Here is a 22,088-nt window from a genome sequence, read left to right on the forward strand (position 1 = left end):
GAGCACAGTCTCTGTCTGGCTGTTTATTACCAATTCAGAAAAGCGATCCGAAAATGCTGAAGAGACTAAAGATGGAAGATTAACCTCTGGTTTAAATGCATGCAGTGCCTGCTGGTGCCTGAGCAGAGCAGCTACTGCATTCAACCAGATCACACACCTTCAGTGAACGATGAAAGCCCTGTGCTTAGTATGTCAGCAAACATTTGGTAAACACATTCTTTAAGAAACAGAAAAAGAGAGATACAGTGAAGTAAAACTAAACTAATATCAATTTTTTCAACACTTTGGAAACATTAGAAGTGCAAGAAATCTTTGCTTTCAGAACTTTGGCCTTATAAAAGCCTATCAAGTACAATAGCATCTATCTATGTTTTACTTGTGAGTATGGACTATCAAGTACATGTACTTGTTATTGACAAGAAGATTGTCGACTTTCATTTTTGGCCACTTTATTGATCTACTAGTTCCTCTGTCATCCAAGTTCAAACTCTTATAGGAAAAAAATTTAAAGTATGGTAAAATGAAATAATATGACTGAATTGATCCCATGCCCCATGCTATCTAGAACTTACTGTGATTAACTTTACACTGACATTTAGATTTTATGGCTGGGGAGGCAAGTTGATTTGGACCCAGACTAGGCTAGTCCTCTTGTGCACAAGGAATAATGTCCTATTTGAGACACCCACTAACAAATAAAACTACTCTCAGGGATTTACACTTTTTAACTAAACTATTATTTAAATTAAAGAAACCACAGTCCCCTAGAAATAATGGTGTTTATATAAATCATCATGAACTTCTTAAAAAGTAAATTTTGTGTGAGCAGGTCCACAGTTGTTCTTAAAGTTTTGCATCCTAGCTAGCTCTTGATGATGCTGTCACAATAGACATGCCCATCTCTCTGGAAAACAATTCACACTTTCTTTATGTGGCTAGAAGAAAACAAGAGAGAAGAAAATGGTGACAAAGAAAATAGTAGAAATATATTGCTTCAAAGCAAAACAATTAAAATATTTTAGACTTTCAAGAATGTCTAAGTGTTCAACAATCAATAATTTGATGACTGAAAGATGACTGGAAGCAATCATTGTACGAAAGGCACTACATACTGGACCTTACAATTGCTTTATGTACTGTTGCTATATCACAAGTCTGTCTCTACATTATACTACTTGAAGTTGAATGCAAAGAAGTAGCTCAGATGGCCTGCTTTAAGTTATAGTTTCATCCTGAAGGAACCTTGTGAAATTTGAGAGGAGGATATGATGTACTTGTATTCAACAACAATAGCAGCAGCAATAATAATAATAATAATAATAATAATATATTATAATAGAAGATATGAAATATCTAATGGTTATTGGAATTGTTATTTTAAATAGTGAAAACTTTATAAAATTAAATCAAAGAAACATTAAATGCTAATAATCATTTGATGCTCTCTATGATAAGTTTACATTATTTTAAATTATATTTAAAGTAGATAATTGAAGAAACTGTGGTATTGAAAGCCAAAGTTTAATTGGTTTGTTTCTGAAGCCTGAAAAACAAACTACTCTAGGAAGTACATATTCCTTTCAGATAAATGTTGATTTAATTATTTATGCATGTAAAGAAGCTGAGTACCCTTTTCTAGAAACAAATGAGCAGTATCCCATAGTTACTTACCTTGCTTTAGAAAGTTGGAGGGCAGGGGACATTGTAATGGCATTACCAAAGAGCTTGTTAAAATATAAAGTCTTGGGCACCATTCTACAACTGCTAACACAAAATTTACTTTTTAATAAATCTTTTGCTCTTTTCTATTTTATTTATTAACATACTGAAGTTTCCTGATTTTATCTCTTTACTGCATCTCACTCAAGTTTAATATTTCAGACTAGCATTTTATTTCACTTTGTCATAAAACATCTCAGTTTCTCCCTGCATTACTGCCAGACTTGTATGTTTTAGTTTGACTTTATAAAATCACATAATATATCTTCATTATAGAAATATTCCCACTGACAATTCATATTATAGCATTTATTTTATCATTATTTTTCTGTTTGTGGTAATGTATGGAAGGAATTAGAAAAAAACTCCACATTTATTTTCAGTTTTTGGTCTTGGAAGATTATGACAACATAAAATTGTTTAGAATTCATCTTAAAAATATAAAACAAATTTTGCTTTATTTAAAAAGTTTCCCTGTTCGTTTTCCCTTTGAGTATGTATGTGTGTGATATGTGATTCACGCATGTGCATGAATATATGTGAACAAGCATAAGGAGGCATACAGACTCAACATTTTATCTTCCACAGTACTTCTCTGGTTTTTGCTTTTTGAGACAAAGACTCTCACTGAACCTGAAGTTTATCTATTCAGTTAGACTGTCTGGGCAACAAACCCCAGGGATCCCTGCCTCTTCCCTGGAACTGAGATCATCTGCATCCTGTCAATTCACGTGGCTCCTAGGAATTGAAGTCAGTTCCTCACATTTTCCCAACAAGCACGTCTTCAACTGTAGTTGCTTTTCTGTTGCTATGATAAAACATCCTAACCAAAAGTTATTGAACGAACATTTTAATTCAGTCTATGTTTCCAGAGGGATGTGTCCATCATAATTTAGAAGCACGGCAGCAAGTGGCTGGCATGGTGGTTGGAGCAGGGAGCTGGGAGCTCGCACACTGCAAGCCGGAAGCAGAGAGAGTGAACAGGAAGTGGAATGAGACTGTAAGGAGTCATAGTCTGCTCCCAGGAACGTTCTTCTCCCACAGGGTGACAGCTCCCCCATTAACTCTCCAAATAGTGCTGTCACCTGAGGACCAAGTGTTCAAATACCCAAGCCTGTGGGAGACACTTCTTACCAAAGCCACCAAACTAATTAAGTTCTCTCCTTGACTCCTTATTTTCATATTGTTAATCTCTTATTTAATTTGCTTTAAGAAGCACAGTGTCATGTAGCCTAGGCTGGCCTTGAACTTTTTATGCTTCCAAGGTCAACTTATGACAGCAGAGAGCACAAGGTTGGTGGGTTCCGATTCACTAGTCTGGGAGGGGGCCGCCACAAGGTTTGCCTTTAGAATATGCTCAGTTTACTAAAACTGACATCCCTTAAAATTCCATGTTATCATAAAAGTTACGGTAATCTCATATGAACAGATGTCTTGCCAATCACGGAAAAGTCAAAAATTGCAGCCTTACATTTTGTTAAGAGACATAACATGGTTTCATTTATATTCCTAACTCCTCCTTACCTCCATCTCTCAAATGTTGAGAGGCATGAACCACATTGATTACCTTGTTTGATTTTGTTTTAAAGTACAGATAGGTTAGTCAAGTATTTATCTCATATTCTGAATATTACTGATTTCAAAATGTGTTTCTATAGAATTATAAATTAGTGGGAAGCATTTTGTGAGGTATCCAGCAAGCTTCCCAATACAGCAGGATGTAAAAGGTGGAATAACCCCATTCCAGCAAAGTCAAGTTTATTCAGCCTCAGACAGCAAGTATTGTATTGATTTTGCTATAAAGGTCATGAGATACATATTTATTATATATTTATGAATTAGTTTTCTACATTTACTACATAACTTATTAAAATAATATAAAGAGAGGTAACTTGCATAGGAAAAATATTTCTGGAGCAAAGACTATAACTTTCTCATGAAATATTGCTCATATTATAATACTTATCATTTTAAACTATTAATGTTTCTTAACTGTCAAAGTAAAGGACAGTGAGGTACCTCAGTGGGTAAAAGTGTTTGCACCGTGAGCATGATGACTTACGTTTTAACCCATGAGAGAAGCAGAGGATGGTACTTCCAAAATTGTCCTCTGACTTCCCTATGCACAGACACAGATACACACAAAGAATTGATTTTTTTTCTGAAAAGACATAAAGTAACTAAATCAATATTTTAAAAAGCTATGTGCACAAGGTAGAATGTTTATAATGATTTGTGTTCTAGGCATTTGTGTTTCAATGTCAAGGTACTGCAATTTGAACAATGCTTTCAGATTTTCCTCTGCCTCATACATGTATAACTTTATCGTTTCTATAAATATGTAGTTGTTTTTAAATACAAATAGAACAGCAATAAACATCATCTGATTATACAAATCTACTTCAAATTAGTGTTTCCTGTTAATGATGAGATGTTATATAGCGGAATTCTCACACTGAATGTTAGCTGAGAACAATAGAGAGAGGGGAACAAGATCAGCAGAAAGCTCATTAGAGCGGCGAGTTTCCCTCAGGGAAGGGAAAATGAGATTACAAATAGCTAATGCTAGGGAGAAAGGGAAAATGAAGAAACTTTATGAATACTGAATATTCTTTTGCAAACCTAGGTTTGTAAACAATAAATTATTAAACAGTGTTTCTTCATTTAAATATTCATTGCCAAAATGCTAGATTTTGCTGAATTTGAGTCAGATTACTGGAGCATTAAATGGATGTCATCACTTGATGAGAGAGATCAATACCAGAATCCTCTATTTAAGAAATTTGTAATGTACTTGCTTTTTCCTCTTACATTTCTGACGTGTTTTATCCAGTAGGTTTGTGCACTTAGCTTTTTTACAGATGGAAATATCTAAAACATTATAATCAGTTCTTACTCTGTGCTGCCCATGAGTGTGAGCTATTGGGTAAAGTGTAAAGCACTAGTCTCTACTATGAAACAGATTTTAGCCTCTGTCAACTATCAGTTATACAGTTATCAAAAGAAACAGAGCAATGTCAGTGACAATTATTTTAATTCAAAGCTCTTTACAAGTACCATCATATTCAATTTTACATAGTCTTATGAAAGACTCACAAATATTTCATCATCGTGATGGTGATAATATAAGAAATCACATAATTTCCATAAACAAGAAGTTTGTCTATTTCTCCAGAAGTATTTATTTTCACTGAATAATAAAAAAAAAAATGGCCTAATGAGGACTGCCATCTGACAGAAGTATATTTATTTTGCACATGTTTCCTAAGGACCAAGCATGAACAAAATTGCTGTGTCCTTTAGCTGTCTTTAAGTTATTCATTCAAGAGTTAATAGTGTTTCAAGGAGAAAATCGTAAGTCATATCAGAGGAGGGCTACAAATTGAATGTATTCTCTGTCAATAGCACTGTTGATACTATCAATGAACTTGTCAGAAAAAAAAAGATTGGTGAGCATCAAGGAAAGGAGAGAAAATGGAAAACCATTTTTCCATTACTGAAAGCTTAAAACAGTCATTTACATAAGGATGTAGAGTGTATAGTAGTATTATGAAAGGTCTTAGGGGATTAAGGGACAATCACTTTACTGTGGACAACATTCACGTGTTTATATCCTGATGAGAAGGGGCAAACTGGAAAGACAGTTTTGATGAAGTTGTGACAACAGGAATTTATTTCTATGATAGAAGGAAAGATCCTTAATAGAGAAGCCAAGTATCTGGGAAAAATATGTCAAACAGACAATGGGATTGCAAAACAATTTGCCTAGAATACATTTGAAATTGATGATAAAAAATACAAAACAACTCCATTTTAAAAAAGATTCTCTCTCTCTCTCTTCTCTCTCTCTCTCTCTCTCTCTCTCTCTCTCTCTCTCTCTCTCTCTCTCTCTCTCTCTCTCGGTATAGTTGCTCAAGCAAACATGTGTACCTGTGTGTAGGCGTGTCCTTGGAAGTCAGATAAGGGTAACTAAGCTCTTGAAGCTAGAAATACAGTTATTTTTGACCTACCAGACTTGAGTGCTGTGATCCAAACACAGATCCACTCCAACAGCTTCAAAGGCTGCTCTCAAAGGCTGAGCCTTCCCTCCAGTCTCTGAAATGGTGACATGTGAGGCTGTCTTTCATTGCATTTTTGGGATGATTCTGTTCTTGTCAGTTGGAATCATTCACATGGTGGCAGATCAAGAATGGCAACAAAGTTTTCAACAATGAAGAAAGAAACTTAAAACAAATTAAAAGACTTACTTCAAAGTTTCTGGGAATCAAAGTAGCAAAAGGTTGAATTATAACCCAAGTTCTCTTTCCATATCTTACTATAGACAGAAGCTAATCTCAGTCTGGAGTAATGAACCTTTTTGAAACTCACCTGTCTAACAGGTGGGGGCTTTCTTGAAATTCATGCACACAGAAATTTTATATATATATATATATATGCGCGCGTGTGCGTGTGCGTGTGCGTGTGTGTGTGTATGTATGTTGGTTTTTTGAGACAGGCTTTCTCTGTGTGGCTTTACGCCTTTCCTGAAACTCACTCTGTAGCCCAGACTGGCCTCAAACTCACCGAGATCCACCTGCCTCTGCCTCACAAGTGTTTGCATTAAAGGTGTGCGCCACAACTGCCTGGCTCACAGAAATGATATTTTCAAATAATTTGAAGTATATTCTTTGATCTAGTAGACAGAGATGTGCAGTAACAAATTAGGGTATTAAAATGGCTCGGGAGGCAGAGCCAGGCGGATCTCTGTGAGTTCGAGGCCAGCCTGGGCTACCAAGTGAGCTCCAGGAAAGGCGCAAAGCTACACAGAGAAACCCTGTCTCGAAAAACCAAAAAAAAAAAAAAAGAATAAAATGGCTAATACATGAGAGAAAGATTTACAGATAAATAGAACAAGAAGGGGTATCTGGACAGCATCTTATGTAGGCATGTGTTTCAAAGGTGGTATGATACAGCAAGCAAGGAAGATAGTCTTTGCTTTCAGATCCTATTGATGTGAAATATCCTGCGATGTGCTGCAAGGCGAGAAGGCTCTCAAGGTCTGTCTTGGTTAGTTTTTGTCAACTCGATATAGCTGTAATTTCCTATGAGAGGGACCTTATTTGAAATAATACCATTGTGAGGTTGTCCTGAAGCATAGTCTGTGGACATCTTTTTGACTAATGACTACTGTGGGATTTCTCAGCCTTCTCGGGTACTGTCACCTATAGGCAGGTGAACTTGGGATGTATAAAGCAGGTCATTGAATAGGAGTCTGAGGAGCAAGACAGTGAGTAGCATTCCTCTATGGTAATGCTTCTGGTCCTGTTTCCATGTTCCTGCCTTGGCAGCTGCCAATAATGTTAATGGAATGGAACTTGTTGGCAGTTTATAAATCAAACTCTTTCTTCCCCAAGTTGGTTAAGGGGCTCTTTTTCTTTCTTTCTTTCTTTCTTTCTTTCTTTCTTTCTTTCTTTCTTTCTTTCTTTCTTTCTTTCTTTCTTTCTTTCTTTCTTTCTTTCCTTCCTTCCTTCCTTCCTTCCTTCCTTCTTTCTTTCTTTCTTTCTTTCTTTCTTTCTTTCTTTCTTTCTTTCTTTACTTTCTCTCTCTCTCTCTCTCTCTCTCTCTCTCTCTCTCTCTCTCTCTCAGTTTTTTGAGACAGTTTCTCTGTGTAACAGTACTTGACTGTCCTGGACCAGCCTAACCTTGAACTCACAGAGATCCATATGTCTCTGCCTACCAAGTGCTAGGATTAAAGGCAGTCCTGAGTGTGCTGTGGTTGATGGAGAGAGAAAGGCAGAGCAGGGAGGCAGGTGACAGTGGGGGGGGGGAGCTATAAGAGCTCTTAGGTAGCTGGAATGTGTCACTTACAGGCCAATTACCCACTGATATTGTTCCTTTCAGATGTCCAATCCTTTGCATTTTATGAATGTTTCTTTGAAATAACATGTTCAGGATACTTACTCAGCTTTTCTCTTTTGCTTTATTTTGTTTTCTTATTTAAGTTGATCTTGGGGACATGTAGCAAAAATCTTAGAAGGTCTTATTAATAAAATCAAATCTGAGACCAGTTATTAGGATGAATGCTGGAAGATCAGAGAAGCAGAACAAGCCACAGCTACCTCACCTTGGCAATTTCTCAGCTGATCCTGTTTCCTCAGACTGGATGCCTCTGAGTCCTCATCCAGAATGAATCTCAGCTGAACTGTTGCTAGAAGCCTAAAAGCTTAACCAGCCAAATGCTTAACCAGCCAAATGCTTAACCAGCCAAATGCTTAATCAGCCAAATGCTTCTAGTTCCTGGTTTCACGCCTTATATACCTTTCTTCTATCTGCCATCACTCCCTGAGATTAAAGGCTCACTTCTTGGGATTAAAGGCATGTGTCACCATGCCTAGCTGTTTCCAATGTGGCCTTGAACTCACAGAGATCCAGAGGGATTTCTGCCTCTGGAATGCTAGAATTAAAGGTGTGAGTGCCACCATTTTCTAGCCCCTGTATCTAGTGGCTGTTCTGTTCTTTGACCCCAGGTAAGGTTATTAGGGTGCACAATATTTTGGGGAACACAATATCACCACAGGGACATATTTTCTTCTGGTAGCTCAGGCTTCAGCCTGACCTCAAATTCAATAGTGTTCCGACTCTATCTTTCTAGCCAGAAGATTACAGAATTAGATTACAGATACCACCAAACTCACTGGCAGTATTTTTTGTCAACCTAATTTTAGTGTTATAATCAGTACCTAAATGCTTATTTCCTTGACGTTCCATTCATGAAATTCTGTCCTTCGAAACCACTAAGTCTGACATCATGCCCACTTAGAATATGATATCTGTAGTAAAGCTTGATGGACTGATGGAGATTGAAAAGGAAAATAATTTTTCTACTTATATACTTGTTTGAAATAAAGTCTAGGAATGCAGAGATGACCACATTATTTTAGATAAAATATCATACATCCACTGCTGATCTCTAGTCTCACCCACCAGAGTTGGCAAATCAAAATGATTGTCATAAGATCTAGTGTCAGAGCATATTTCTCCATTTTTCTTTAGTGGAACATTGCTAATTGTTAAAATTGATGTGTCTGGAGGTGGGAAGAGAAAATAAGACCCATCTACTGATTTCCATGTTGTTAATATTGTCACCATGGGTAATTTCAAGTGATAGCATGATGTACTGAACAATACTAACCCACTGAAATTATGCCTGGGAAATATGTAGTTAGCATTTGATTTTGTTAGGAATTCTGTCATACAGATGTAGTAGATTTAAGTAGCATCATAATGATAATAATGATCCTCCTCCTCATCATCATCAGGCATAACCCTTCTCTGAAATGTTTGCAAGCAGAAGAGTTTTGGATTTTGGATTTAGGGACGAGCTATTGGAGTATTTACATATACTGAGATGTTTTTTAAATGAAACTTGAGTGTAAAACTCACTTATATTTGGAGCACATTTTATTTATGTAGGCTGAAGAGAATTTAATATAGTATTTGATATAGTAATTTGGTACACCTAAATTTTGACATTGCCTTAATAGGCAGGCAAGTGTGAAAGCTTCCACATATGCTGTTACGTCCTCAAGTAAAAAGTTTCTGGTTTTGGAACACTCTGATTTATTTTATTTTTTCTATTCTATTTCCTGACTAGTGATGTTCAACCTCATAGACACTAAATACAAATTATATTTATTTAAAGTATAATTTATTTAATAATAAATTCAAGAAAGTTATTTATTGATGTTGGCTATGTTTTAAAATAACATAGAAATGTTTGAAAGATTTCTGTTGCCACATGATTTCCTGGACCTAGACTTTATCAAAATACATGCCAGTTATCCTATGCTTCCAGTAAATGTTTGGCTGAAGCCATCTTTACATATCTGTGGTTCCTGCCATGACTTCAAAGCGCTCTAATGTTTTAACTCTTTTTTTTCTCCCATTCATGTCCTCCCAGACTAAGAGTGTCATCAATAAATAGCTTCCAACTATGACTTTGACTCCTGTTCTGCTCTCAGGAATATCTAGAAAATTGTGAAACTAAAGCCAGAAGTAAAATGAGATTGGGAAACCAGGTTTAGGAAACACTAAGGTAAAGCTACCTTTATCAGAAAGCTGATCTACTTTCTATAGTGTTTATGAGGATCTGTGGCTGTGATACTGAATCCAACATAACTATGAGAGAGTCTCCAGCAATTTGTAAATTTTGCTACTTCACATTTGAATGCCCTCTAAAAACATCTGGAGCTACCTTGTTATATCATTTTCTGATTTATAAATTGGCATCTTCAATGTGATATAATTTATTACCAAGTGACTTATATACTTGTATTGTTGGTAAATCTCAACCCATAGTCATAGAGCATCCTTTGAGATTCACAAAATGGTGCTAGAAAGCTGTACCTAGAAGGTTCTTGTGCCCTCAGTGCTCACTAATTCTTTATTCTGACTCTTATTTAGATCATTAGCCTCACTGAAACCTGTGTAAATATAATTTGTGAGTTCAGTAAGTATTTTCAGTCATCTGACATGTGTACTCATCGCTGAGAAAAGAATAGCGTGATAGAGTTAATACGGAGAAGGAAAAGGGAAAAAAATTAGTCTGGAACTTAAACTGGGAAGGTGACAGGGAGGTCAATACAGAAGAGAAGGAGAAGGAGGTGGGGTAATTTACACCAAGATTGTTTAATAAAGCTTCAAGGAACATTATTTTATATTTTCTTAAAATTATAAACAATTATGTATAAGTACATGTGTATATTTGTTCTTTAGAGGAAGTTAGGCCACTTGGGATGAAAATGTTCCTGACAAGAACCATAGACTAACAAAAATTCACCCAAGTACCAGGCAAAAATCTCCCTTGAATGGTAGCTCAGGGTCATTCAAGTGACTTCCAAAACAATATAGACCATTGTTGTTGCTCTTGATTGACTCTCAGAGGTGGAAGGGAAGGCCCTTTGGTTGAATATATCACATATGACTTAGATAATTGAAGCTTGCATCTAACATGAAAGCTTCCTTCATCTGATCAATTTTTATAGTACCAGAAAATACTATGCAACATGGTAGGGTAGGGAGGAATTAATAGATTATCTAGCAGCAACACTTATGAACCACAACTATGACCAGCATGGCAAGATATCCATAGGGTATAAGTAAGTGATGCACACATGTTGGTGGTAATCAACAGCTGTCTAAGTGGACTTAAGGCCCACACAGTAGGAGGGAGGTCATGTGTGGCATTAAGAATCTAGTCCAAGACTAGTAAGATCATGTATTTAGAAGATAATATATTACCACCAGATTGTTAGGCCAGCAAAATTTCTAACTACATCCTAAATCTTTTCTTTATGCACATAATATATATGTCGCTATCACCCCTCATTATAGAAGCTCCTCTTTAAAGCAAATTAAACAATCCATTAGAAACTTCAACTGGGGGCTGGAGAGATGGCTCAGAGGTTAAGAACACTTGTTGCTCTTCCAGAGGTCTTGAGTTTGATTCCCAGCAACCACATGGTGGCTCACAATTATCTGTAGTGAGATCTGGTGCCCTCTTCTGGCCTGCAGGGATATGTGCAGACAGAACACTGTATACATAGTAAACAAATCCTTTAAAAAAAAAAAGAAAGAAAGAAAGAAACTTCAACTGGACCAATTTAGAGATCAATAGGTTCTTGGAAGCCCAGCTTCAATGTATACATCTACATCACATTTCCTCCATCTCTGGGTAAAGGAAGATTTTAGAAGAAGGGGCAGGAAGATTGTGAGAGCTAGAATACAATAATGTCTGCTGTGAAACAGTATCTCATAGAAATGGCTACATAAACAAAATCATAACAATGGCTATATAAATAGACATGCTAATGTAGAAGGTGGAGGAAATCTCCTGGTGTCCGACTCCTAGACAAAGAATAGGAAACTAATGACTGGAGAGAGAGAGAGAGAGAGAGAGAGAGAGAGAGAGAGAGAGAGAGAGAGAGAGAGAGAATTAGTTTCTGCCAGTGATGAGCTTTCTAAAGGTTTACCCAATATGCTGGGAGGAGGGCATGGAAGGAGTTGGAGGGAGCAAACTTGTAAGTGACTGGAGGGAGGAGAGAGAAGGGGGAAAGCGATAATTTTTATGTTTTAATTACAATTAATAAAATTATCTTAAAGGGAAAGAAATGCAAATCTCATCATATGTGGTAATTCCTATGCTGTAACATCCATACTAATAATGTTCATAATATTCACAGCTGAACTTATTTAGGATACAGTACAAGAGAAGTACAAAATTACATAATGTAATGAATTCTAGCATTTGATTAGTGATATATTAGTGTCATATGTCATTGAACAGGGATTGGTGTCATCAAGAATTGGTAGAGCTTCTGTGTATTTCAATTTCTGTTTCACAGAGTAGGAAACCATTTCCAGTTTGGACCAGAGTTGTCTTATTCAGTGGACCTAAATTAATTTTAGCAAGTGATGCTACCATCTCCAGTGCTACTTCTATTGTACTGATATCATCCCTTCAGTTTGCATTGACTTAAGAGTATCATTTGGTTCCCCTCATGAGCAAGGAGAATTGGTAATCTGCCTCACAAATTATGTATCTTGTTTTGTTGTTGTTAGCTAGCCATGCACTGTTACTGCATTGAGCAGACTTAAGTCCACTTGGATGTGTGCTTTGGAGGAAAACATCTCCTCCAGCAACATTACACATAGAAACTGGTCTCTAGTTAAATGTTCTGCATGTTAATTCAAGGGCCTGGAAGGAAAAATGAGAAGATTAGAGGTCACAGCATCTCCAGCAGTGACACATGGATGAGATCTATGGGAACAGACCCAGGGAGGCAATTTTTCTATTTTACACTAATGATCTCATGCAGAAAAAGACACTCGACAACAGCCAGGTGTGTACAATGAATTACATGGTAATGTCAGAGTCTTTTTCCAATTCAGGAACAATGAGCATATGCAAAAAACAGTGATGATAGTACAGATGAAAGCTCTGCAGTTTCCAAAAGCATTTCTCCCATCATGGCTGAAGGAGCCGCTGCATTGCAAGTAGGGAACACTAGATACCAGAAATAACATTCGGATGATAAATCAGTGATATCAAACTTTGCCTTCTACATTCAAAAATATGCCTTCTACCCTTTTCACATCTATACTGCACATCAGCTTTTCTACACTAGTTGTAATGTCTCTTCCAGCATCTTTTTTGGAAGTTTAAAGAATACGTGATTTACTGCTATGGATTGCCAAATAACAGAACACCACACAATGATTCATTTTACAATGGATAATTTTGGGCTTTACAAACAATACTGATTCTCCAGTGTCTACTGATCATGTTGAAGTAGTCTACCAAAAACTAAACTTGGAATGGAGTGTGCTATAGGCAATGGTACTATAAGCAGTTTTACTGTTGTTATATAGATCATAGAACATATAATATTGCTGACATTCCATGCAGTAAGTTATTCTGCTCTATTCATAGTTAGAATAGTTAGGTCCAGACTTCAATGATTGAAGATATGATGTATCATCAGGCTCAATTATTATTATGCACTAAATTTTTCCCCTTATCCCATTTACATGGGAGCCCATGTAAAGTATGTGAATATACAAAGATAAGGTATTTAAAAATGTGAAGTTAAAATAAAGTCATCAGAATGATCCCTAATCTAGTATCACTCTATACTATGGAAGATCAGAACACAGCACACAGAGAGAATACTTTGTGGTGACCAGGTAAGAAGGTTGATCTACAAGCCAAGGACAGAGACTTTGAAAGAAGTCAACACTCTAAACATCTGGAGGCATTTACCCTTCAGAATTGTGAGATCAAAAGGCTAATGTTTATGCCAGTAACTTGTAATATGCAGTGGTAATATTCTTAGAAAATGAGTAGCCTGACTTGCTGGTAAATCCTTTGTATTTTTTTCTTTTCTTCTCTTTTTTCATTCTTTTTTGGGGGGAGTGTGATTTGGGTGCTGCTGTAATAAATGTACTAGTTTGCAACTGGAAGAAAATGCTTCATTCACTGAATCTATAATTTGACTATTGAACCATAGGACAAATTAATTACTATATTGAAAGGAGTAATTGGCTTGGGTTATTATGAGGAGCTAGGATTGCTATTATATAATGGAGACAAAGAAACTGTGTCTGGAACTTTGGAAATCACTGAGAGAATTTTTTTTTTCAGGATTCTGGGCTTTCTGAATAGCCTATTATACCAACCAGGGTCGGAAAAGACAAGACAATCAGGATCTCAGACCAATCAAGGATGGCAGCATGCCGCCAATCAAACAAACAGGCTACAAGGTAAAGTGACCTCCAGGGGTACCAGAGAGGTGAAAGGAGGATGATGGAGATGAATATCCTTTACAGCATCATGTATAATTACATCAGCCTGCTTCCCCAGTATCATATCATTTTAGGCACTCTGACTAGTTAATTTTTACAGGAATGGTTATATTGATATAGTTGTGTGATTTGTGGGGCCCAAAGCAAAACTGAAGAGTGATGGCCTCCTTTAAAATATAATAAGAGCAAAAAAAGTACAAAAAGAAAATCAAGCACTTTTATTTCTCCCCCCGGGTCTGTCTTGACTGTTTAAGACTATTTCTTAATTTGATATTTGATGTTGTGCTACTTTTGACAAAGAAATACCATGAGTCAAGTACAGACCTTCATAGACCTGTATGGGTGTGTCCTTCTAGCTATTGGAGCAGCACAATATGCATGGGAGGAAAAGATTGGGGGAATCAATTTCCCTTTTTGTGGATTCACATCCCCAACTCATGATCGCTAGATCATCATCTATAGAGCCTCAGTTCTAATATTGGGAAGTATTGGGTATCTAAGGTGAAGACAAGCGGTGCTCTCGATTTTGACAAGTTACTGATTTTAGTCATCAGTTGTCTCTATGCTGTGGCAAAATACATGAGAAAGGCAACTTAAAGGAGGGAAGCTTTATTTTGGTTCAGTTCCATGATGGCTTGGAAGTCATTATATCAGGTGTGAGGCTGCTGGCTGTACTGCGTCCACAGTTAGGAATCAGAGGGATAAACACAAGGACTCAATAAGCTTGCTGCTTTTTATTCATTGTTAGGCCCCAACCCATGGAATGATGTCTGTCATAGTTAAAGTCAGTCTTCCTACTTCAACTAACCTAAACTTGATAATCTTTCCTGGCAATCTAGAAGCACGTGTCTCCTAGGTTATTTCAAATGTTATCAAATTGAAAATCAGTATCGACCATCACACCAGCTAGTACCCTGAGTGCCTGAAGGATTGTTATGGTGGTATTTTATTTGTACTGAAATGTAATTTTTCATTGTATGTTAATAAATAAAGTTGCCCGGGGGTCAGAGCTATTAGAGCCATAGCAAGAATGTGGTGGTGTTGGTGGTGGTGGTGGCACAAGCCTTTAATCCCAGCACTTGGTAGAAGAGCTAGGTAGATCTCTGTGTGTTCAGGGATACAGCCAGCATTGGAGACATACGCCTTTAAGACCTGGAGGGCTGTACTTACATGCAGTGATGAGGCAGTCGTGTGTTGTGTGTTTGGGTTTACAACCAATGAGAAGGCAGAACAGAAAGACTATTTTAAAGACATACACACAGGCAGTAGCTCTCTTTTGGGGATGTAGGAGCACTGCAGGAGGTAAGATTTTAGCTCTGAGCTCTGACCTCTAGGCTTTCTCTTTTACATTGGTTCTATGTTTCTTATTTTAATAAGATGGTTGGTTACGTCTACAGATTGTTGCTACTATTATATTCTACTTCAAGACACGTGGACCATGATATCCATTGACAATCCTCTTTAGCTTTATATACAGTCTGCATGGTAAGACCAAATTGGTTCTCATCCTCCATCTTCTACCCTCCATTGCCCACCCCTCATCCCCAGTTTACTCATGGAGATATCATCTATTTCCCCTTCCTAGGGTGATCCATGCATCCCTCTTTGAGTCTTCGTTGTTAGCTAGCTTCTCTGGAGCTGTGGGTTGCAGTCTGGTTATCCTTTGCTTTACATCTAGTATCCACTTATGAGTGAGTATGTACCATGTTTATCTTTCTGAGTCTAGGTTACCTCACTCAGGATGATACTTTCTAGTTCCATCCATTTGCCTGCAAATTTCACGATGTCATTATTTTTTACTCTGATTACATGTACCACATTTTCTTAATCCATTCTTCAGTTGAGGGGCATCTAGGTTGTTTCCAGATTCTGGCTATTATAAATAATGTTACTATGAAGATAATTGAGCAACTGTCCTTGTGGTAAGATTGAACATTCCTTCGGTATATCCCCAAGAGTGCTATAGCTGGGTCTTGAGGAAGATTGATTGCCAATTTTCTGAGAAACTGCCATACTGATTTCCAAAGTGGCTCTATAAGTTTGCACTCCCACCAACAGTGGAGGAGTATTCACCTTATTCTACATCCTCTTCAACATAAGCTGTCTACATTGTTTTTGATCTTAGGCATTTTGACAGATGTAAGATGTTATCTCAGAGTTGTTTTGATTTGGAACAGGGATGGAGTGGGAGAGCAATGAAAGAGATAACATATAGAGGGAGACATCATGGGGACAGGAAGAAATCAGGTGCTAGTGAAGTTCCCAGGAATCCCCAAGGATGACCCCAGCTTAGACAACTGGCAATAGTGGAGAGGGTGCCTGAGCTAGCCTACCCAGGTAATCAGATTGGTGAATACCCTGTCATTATAGAGACTTCATCCAATAACTGATGGAAGCAGATGCAGAGATACAGAGCCAAACATTAGACTGAGCTCCAGGAGTCCAGTTGAAAAGAGAAGTGGGATTCTATGAGCAAGGGCACCAAGATCATGATGGGGAAACCTACAAAGACAACCAAACCAAACTAATGGGAACTCATGAAATTTATATTGACAGCTGTAGAGCCCACATGGGCCTGGACTAGGCCCTCTGCATAGCGAGACAGTTGTGTAGCTTGATCTGCTTAAGGGATCCCCTGGCAGTAGGATCAGAACCCATCCCTGGTGCATGAGCAGACTTTTTGGAGTCCACTACCTATGATGGAACACCTTGCACAACCTTAGGCAGGGAGAGGGGCTTGGATCTGCCTCTACTAAATGTACCTCCCCATGGGAGGCCTTAACTTCTGGTAGGAGGGAATGGGGGGTGAGTGGGTTGGGAGGGGGAGACTGGAGGGGCAGGAGGAGGGAAGAGGGGATCTTTGATTGGTATGGAAAATGAATAAAATTTTTTTCTTAATAAAAAATAAAAAGGACAAATTGGGATGATGTAGTATATATCCTCCAGACTTAATGTGACATAGTCACTAAAGCAGGGTAAACTGGTAGCAGTTTATAGGTACCAAAAGTCTGTGGACCAGTTTGAGTAGAAAGAGTCAGAAACATTCAAACACTGTGAAACAGGACCCCAACACTGTCATCTCCTCCCTAACAATGCTAGATTGTGTCCTATGAATCTATCTGATGTCATTTTGTAAATAATAGAAATCAAATATATTTTTAAAAGAATTTTAAGATGGTAGGGACAGAGCATTAATACCCAATTATCATGCAAATATATGTACTCTAAGACTTTATAGGTCACAGGTCAGTGTAAAGCTCTCTGAATTTTGGAGTGTTGGATTTGATAAGTCTTAGTAATACAAGAAGCAGATACAACAAGTATTTGTCCTGAGATATATTCCTTTGACCTTACTAATGTTGTAAGTAAACATGGTGAACAATAAAAGCAGATAACTTTATTGCTTTGTACATCCTTACTTTCTATTTTAAGACTGCTGAAGAAACCAAAGGATACACAATCTTGTTCAACACTGAAAATGTACATTATATTAAAACACCTGGAACTTTCTTTCAATCATTCTGACATATTTAATGATAGACAAATGCAGTCACTCCATCAGCAGAGTCACATTTCTTTGAGGTATTCACAAGACTCATTGAAGAACCTCATAGCCATGGAATCCTTGATTTTCACAGGATTACCATACTACATTTTCCTCATTTCACCTTTCTGTCTTCCCTATGGTGTTATCTTCCAGAGAAATCTCACAGACTGGAGTCTTTTCATCAGGCAGTGATTTCAGAAAATGCTAATTAAGATGCAAGTGGGGAAAATGAGTACTGCCTACAGTACTTCTTCCTTTACACACTTCAATCAATCAGTACACGTCAATCATTCATCATTGCTTTAGGAAGAATTCTTAGTGATTACATGAATTGGTTAGTTATGAATGAAGCCCCCAAGTTTGATAATACTTTTAGAAGGTGAAAGAAAATATTTGAACATGAAAATCTCAACTTCCAAAAAACTGGAGATGTTAATTTGCTTATTTAATGTTGAAAAATTCTTTTTAGTTAAAAAAGTTTTTTAAAAACACATCTATTTTATGTTCAATTTTTATGCTTATTTAGGCATTTGAGGAGAATATTAAGAACACCTCTTTAATTACAGATGAATAAAGAAAAAAAGCAATATTTGGCATAAAACCTGCCTGGTGGTAATAGAGTTATAAACTTCTAAGCTCAATGATGTTTTGGAAGATTTGATTTAAGTCTATGTCTTTTACAGTCAAAACTTTGTCAATAAAATCTGTGCTATTTTTCTGATATGTAAATTTTAACTTTTCTATGCCATTTTCTGGTGCTATTCTATGTGAACATCAATCCTTCATATTTGAATAGTCACAGGAATCTGAATTGAGCTCATTTGGCCTTAATACAAGGTATAATATTTGTTTTTTGTCTTTATTCAGAAAATTTGACTATAGAATTGGCTCAGATACATTAAGTGGATTATACCTGATCCTAGGGTAATGCTTTTTAGTACTTATCACTGTGAAAAGCTTCTTATTCCACATATCAGAAGGATGTCCCACATCCTTCCCTCTTCCTAAGCAAACAACATTAATTCATCCACATGTCCCATTGCTACTACCTCTTTATGTCTTTAATGATTCACTCCTGTCTATATTATTTCTTTTTCTTTCCACTATTCCTAAGTCCTTCATATGCCTTATCCTGGTTGGCTTTCTGAGCAATTCTGTCTTGCTTCTTTCCAGTCATAATCTGATGCAAAGCACAATACATTGCTGTCTCTTCTTGAAACCCATGCACTCCAATAGAACTGGAAGGCTTGACAGTCTGTAAATGTAAAGTCCAATAAGACTACTACTAGACATTTGTTCCTACTGGATGCTTAAAATGTGGATTAAACATTTTAATTTAAATCTTATTTTATCTTAATTAATTTGAAGTAAAAAAGATTTGGGTTTGGAGTTGAGTTTTGGGAAAGATTTATCTGAAGAGTTTACAGTTAGCATTGTAGTGTAGTCTAAACGTAGAGTTCTCCCATGGAGCCGAGTGTTGGTCTCCTCTTACAGTTTTCAGAGAAAGAATGGTAGGAAGGAGAATGGATGGTTTCCTTTTCTGGCTCTTGGTTATTGTGAGGAATAACCACTCTGAAAGTCTTCTTATCCCACATAAGTCAGTTAAGGAATGATGGGTAAATGTAAACAACTTTCCTGGCTGGTTGTTACTGGAGGTCAGTAGACAGTGAAAATAAGAATATAGAGAAACAAGTCACATTACTAAAGAAACCAAGTTACCTTAACTATAGGAATTGTCATATTCGAGTCAGAATGGAATGACTTTGCAAATGGCATGTCCCTGTCTAACAAAACTTGAATAGAAATGTATAGCTGGGGACTATCACATGGTACAGTTCAACTCCAGAATAGAAACCCTCTATAGATGGTCTTTCCATCAGAGATGGACTACCATACTTTACTTGACCCTAAAACTCTGTACGTTACTTTACTATAAAGCAATCATTTCATTAGTATATTTTACTCTGCTGATAGTGGTTTCTTGGGAGGCAGGTATCTCATCCTGAAAATCAAAATAGTAACATTCACAGAAGTAAAATTCAAGAATTTCCTATTCCCATCTTATCTTTCATTCACAGAAAAGTATCCCCCAATAATACCACATTCTTGGAAAAATAGTTGGAAAAATGTCCTCCTTTCATTCTGTTTTTTCCTTGCTCTTCCTTGGAAATTGATTGCAGAATCATAGTGCTCTGTCTTCACTGGACCACAATATATGTATTGTCATGAAGACTTGCTTTGACTAAACACTAGCAGCCAAGTTGTACATATGCATGGGGCTAGGAAATATTAGAGAGAAAGCCATAGAAAATTTGAAACCTCCAATAGCCTTTCACTGTCTTCTATGTCTGAATCTAATTTAGGAGATTAGCCAGAATCTTTTACATGAAGATTATGTATCTCTTGGTATCTCTTGACACATGATATCATCATTGGAGAGATAATTTGATCAAAACACAGACTCAACAATTTTAAGTTTGGAGGAAAAAAATATTATTCTTCATTTAGTGGTCAAAATCAATCTGCACTAGTTTATTCACTAATACCATCACACACTCTAATTTTGGACTTGTACATTGGCTTCACTTAATACGGACTTGACCCTCATTAGTTTCTGATATCTTGACAGAGTGATCAAACTAGTAAGAAGGAAAGTAAGAGTGGGCTACTGAGATATTTCACTGGGCAAAGACACTTGCAAACAAGCCTAGAGGGTAGAATTTTTTTGGTGATATTTTATTTGTATTCAAATGTTATTTGTATGTTAATAAATAAAATTGCCCGGGGGTCAGAGCTATTAGCAAGCCATAGGAAAGCAGGGCAGTGGTGGCGTATGTTTGTAATCCCAGCATTTGGTAGGCAGAGCTAGGTAAGTCTCTGTGTGTTCAGGGATACAGCCAGTATTGGATACACATGCCTTTAATCTCAATACCAATCATAGAAAACCTGGAGGTCTATACAGACAGCTTGTGACGAGGTAGTCATGTGGTTGGGTTTACAACCAATGAGAAGGCAGAACAAAACACTATAAAAAGACAGACACACAGGAAGTGGTTCTGGTTCAGAGAGGTAGGACCACCACAGGAGGAAGGGTAAGGTTTTAGCTCTTAGCTCTGACCTCTTGGCTTTCTTCTTTGCATTGGTTCTGTGTTTCTTATTTAATAAGATGGTTGGTTACATCTATAGAATTTGATCTGCAAGATTAATATAGTGGATCTTATTCCTGTGGGCAATCAACGTCTTTCCCCACCCATTCCTCTCATTGCTAAAGCTGTTACTTTATGCCAGTCTTCCAACATCTAAAACCAACAATGAGATCTCAAAATAGTGGCATTTCTAAGAGTTGCCAGCCAGTGAGTAGATAGCAGGTTGACTACATTGTACTACTTATATTATTGAAAAGACAGTGTTTTGTCCTTACTGAAATACTTATTCTGATTATAGATTTTCCTTTGTTTCACTTAATGATTCTTCTAAAGTCACCACCACCATCCACAGACTTAGTGTCTGATACACCATGGTTGTGGCATTTCAACCAAGGACATTAATTCACAGTGGGCTCATGCCCAAGGAACTCACTGTTTTTTACCATGTTTCCCACCATCCTAATGCAGTTGGCTTGATTGAAGAGTGGAATGGAATTTCAAAGTATCAATTAGCTAATATTAGTCTGGAGTGTAGATGAACTTTCTCATTGGGACTGCCAGCTCTCAAATAATGACATGGACAATTCTTATTAATTATGAAATCTAGCCTTAGCTTAGGCTTGTTCCTAACTAGCTCTTATAACATAAATTAACCCATTTCTATTAATCTACATGCTACCACTTGGCTTGTGGCTTTTTACCTCTCCTGTTGTATGTCCTGCTTCCTCTGCAATCAGCTGGTGACTCTCTTGAATGCCTACCTTTTTCCTACTACTTCTCCTCTTTGCCCAGAATTCTTGCCTCTATACCTTCTGCCTAGGTATTGGCCCTTCAGCTGTTTATTACACCAATAACAGCAATATATCTTCACAAAGTATACAAATATCCCACCATAGTGGAGGGTTTGGATAAGAGTTCTCCAGAAGGTGGCACATGCTTTGAATATGCATCCAACATGTAGGAATGTTTCTTCTATAACCAGGAGTTATGGGTCCAGAAATCAAGAGGTGGCAACAGAAACATTTCCATTTACTTTCATTCTGAGTGATGCAGAAAAATTTTGCTTTGTGTTACTGCAATCTTGTGCTTTGTTGGTCTACAAATTTTGGCTGGGGAGAGGGATACTTCTTCCAAAAGACACAACAAACCTTCTATTAAAGTGGAAGCTCCTGGCCACTTTGGTCTTCTGATGCCCTTTGGTGAACAGACTTAGAAAGTACCAACAATGTTAAAAGAGCTGATTGATCTAGACTACCAGGAGGAAATTGGAAAATTGGTAGGAAGGTGTGTGTGTGTGTGTGTGTGTGTGTGTGTGTGTGTGTGTGTGTGTGTGT

This window comes from Peromyscus maniculatus, chromosome 10, assembly GCF_049852395.1.
Source record: "Peromyscus maniculatus bairdii isolate BWxNUB_F1_BW_parent chromosome 10, HU_Pman_BW_mat_3.1, whole genome shotgun sequence".
Lineage (NCBI taxonomy): Eukaryota > Metazoa > Chordata > Mammalia > Rodentia > Cricetidae > Peromyscus > Peromyscus maniculatus.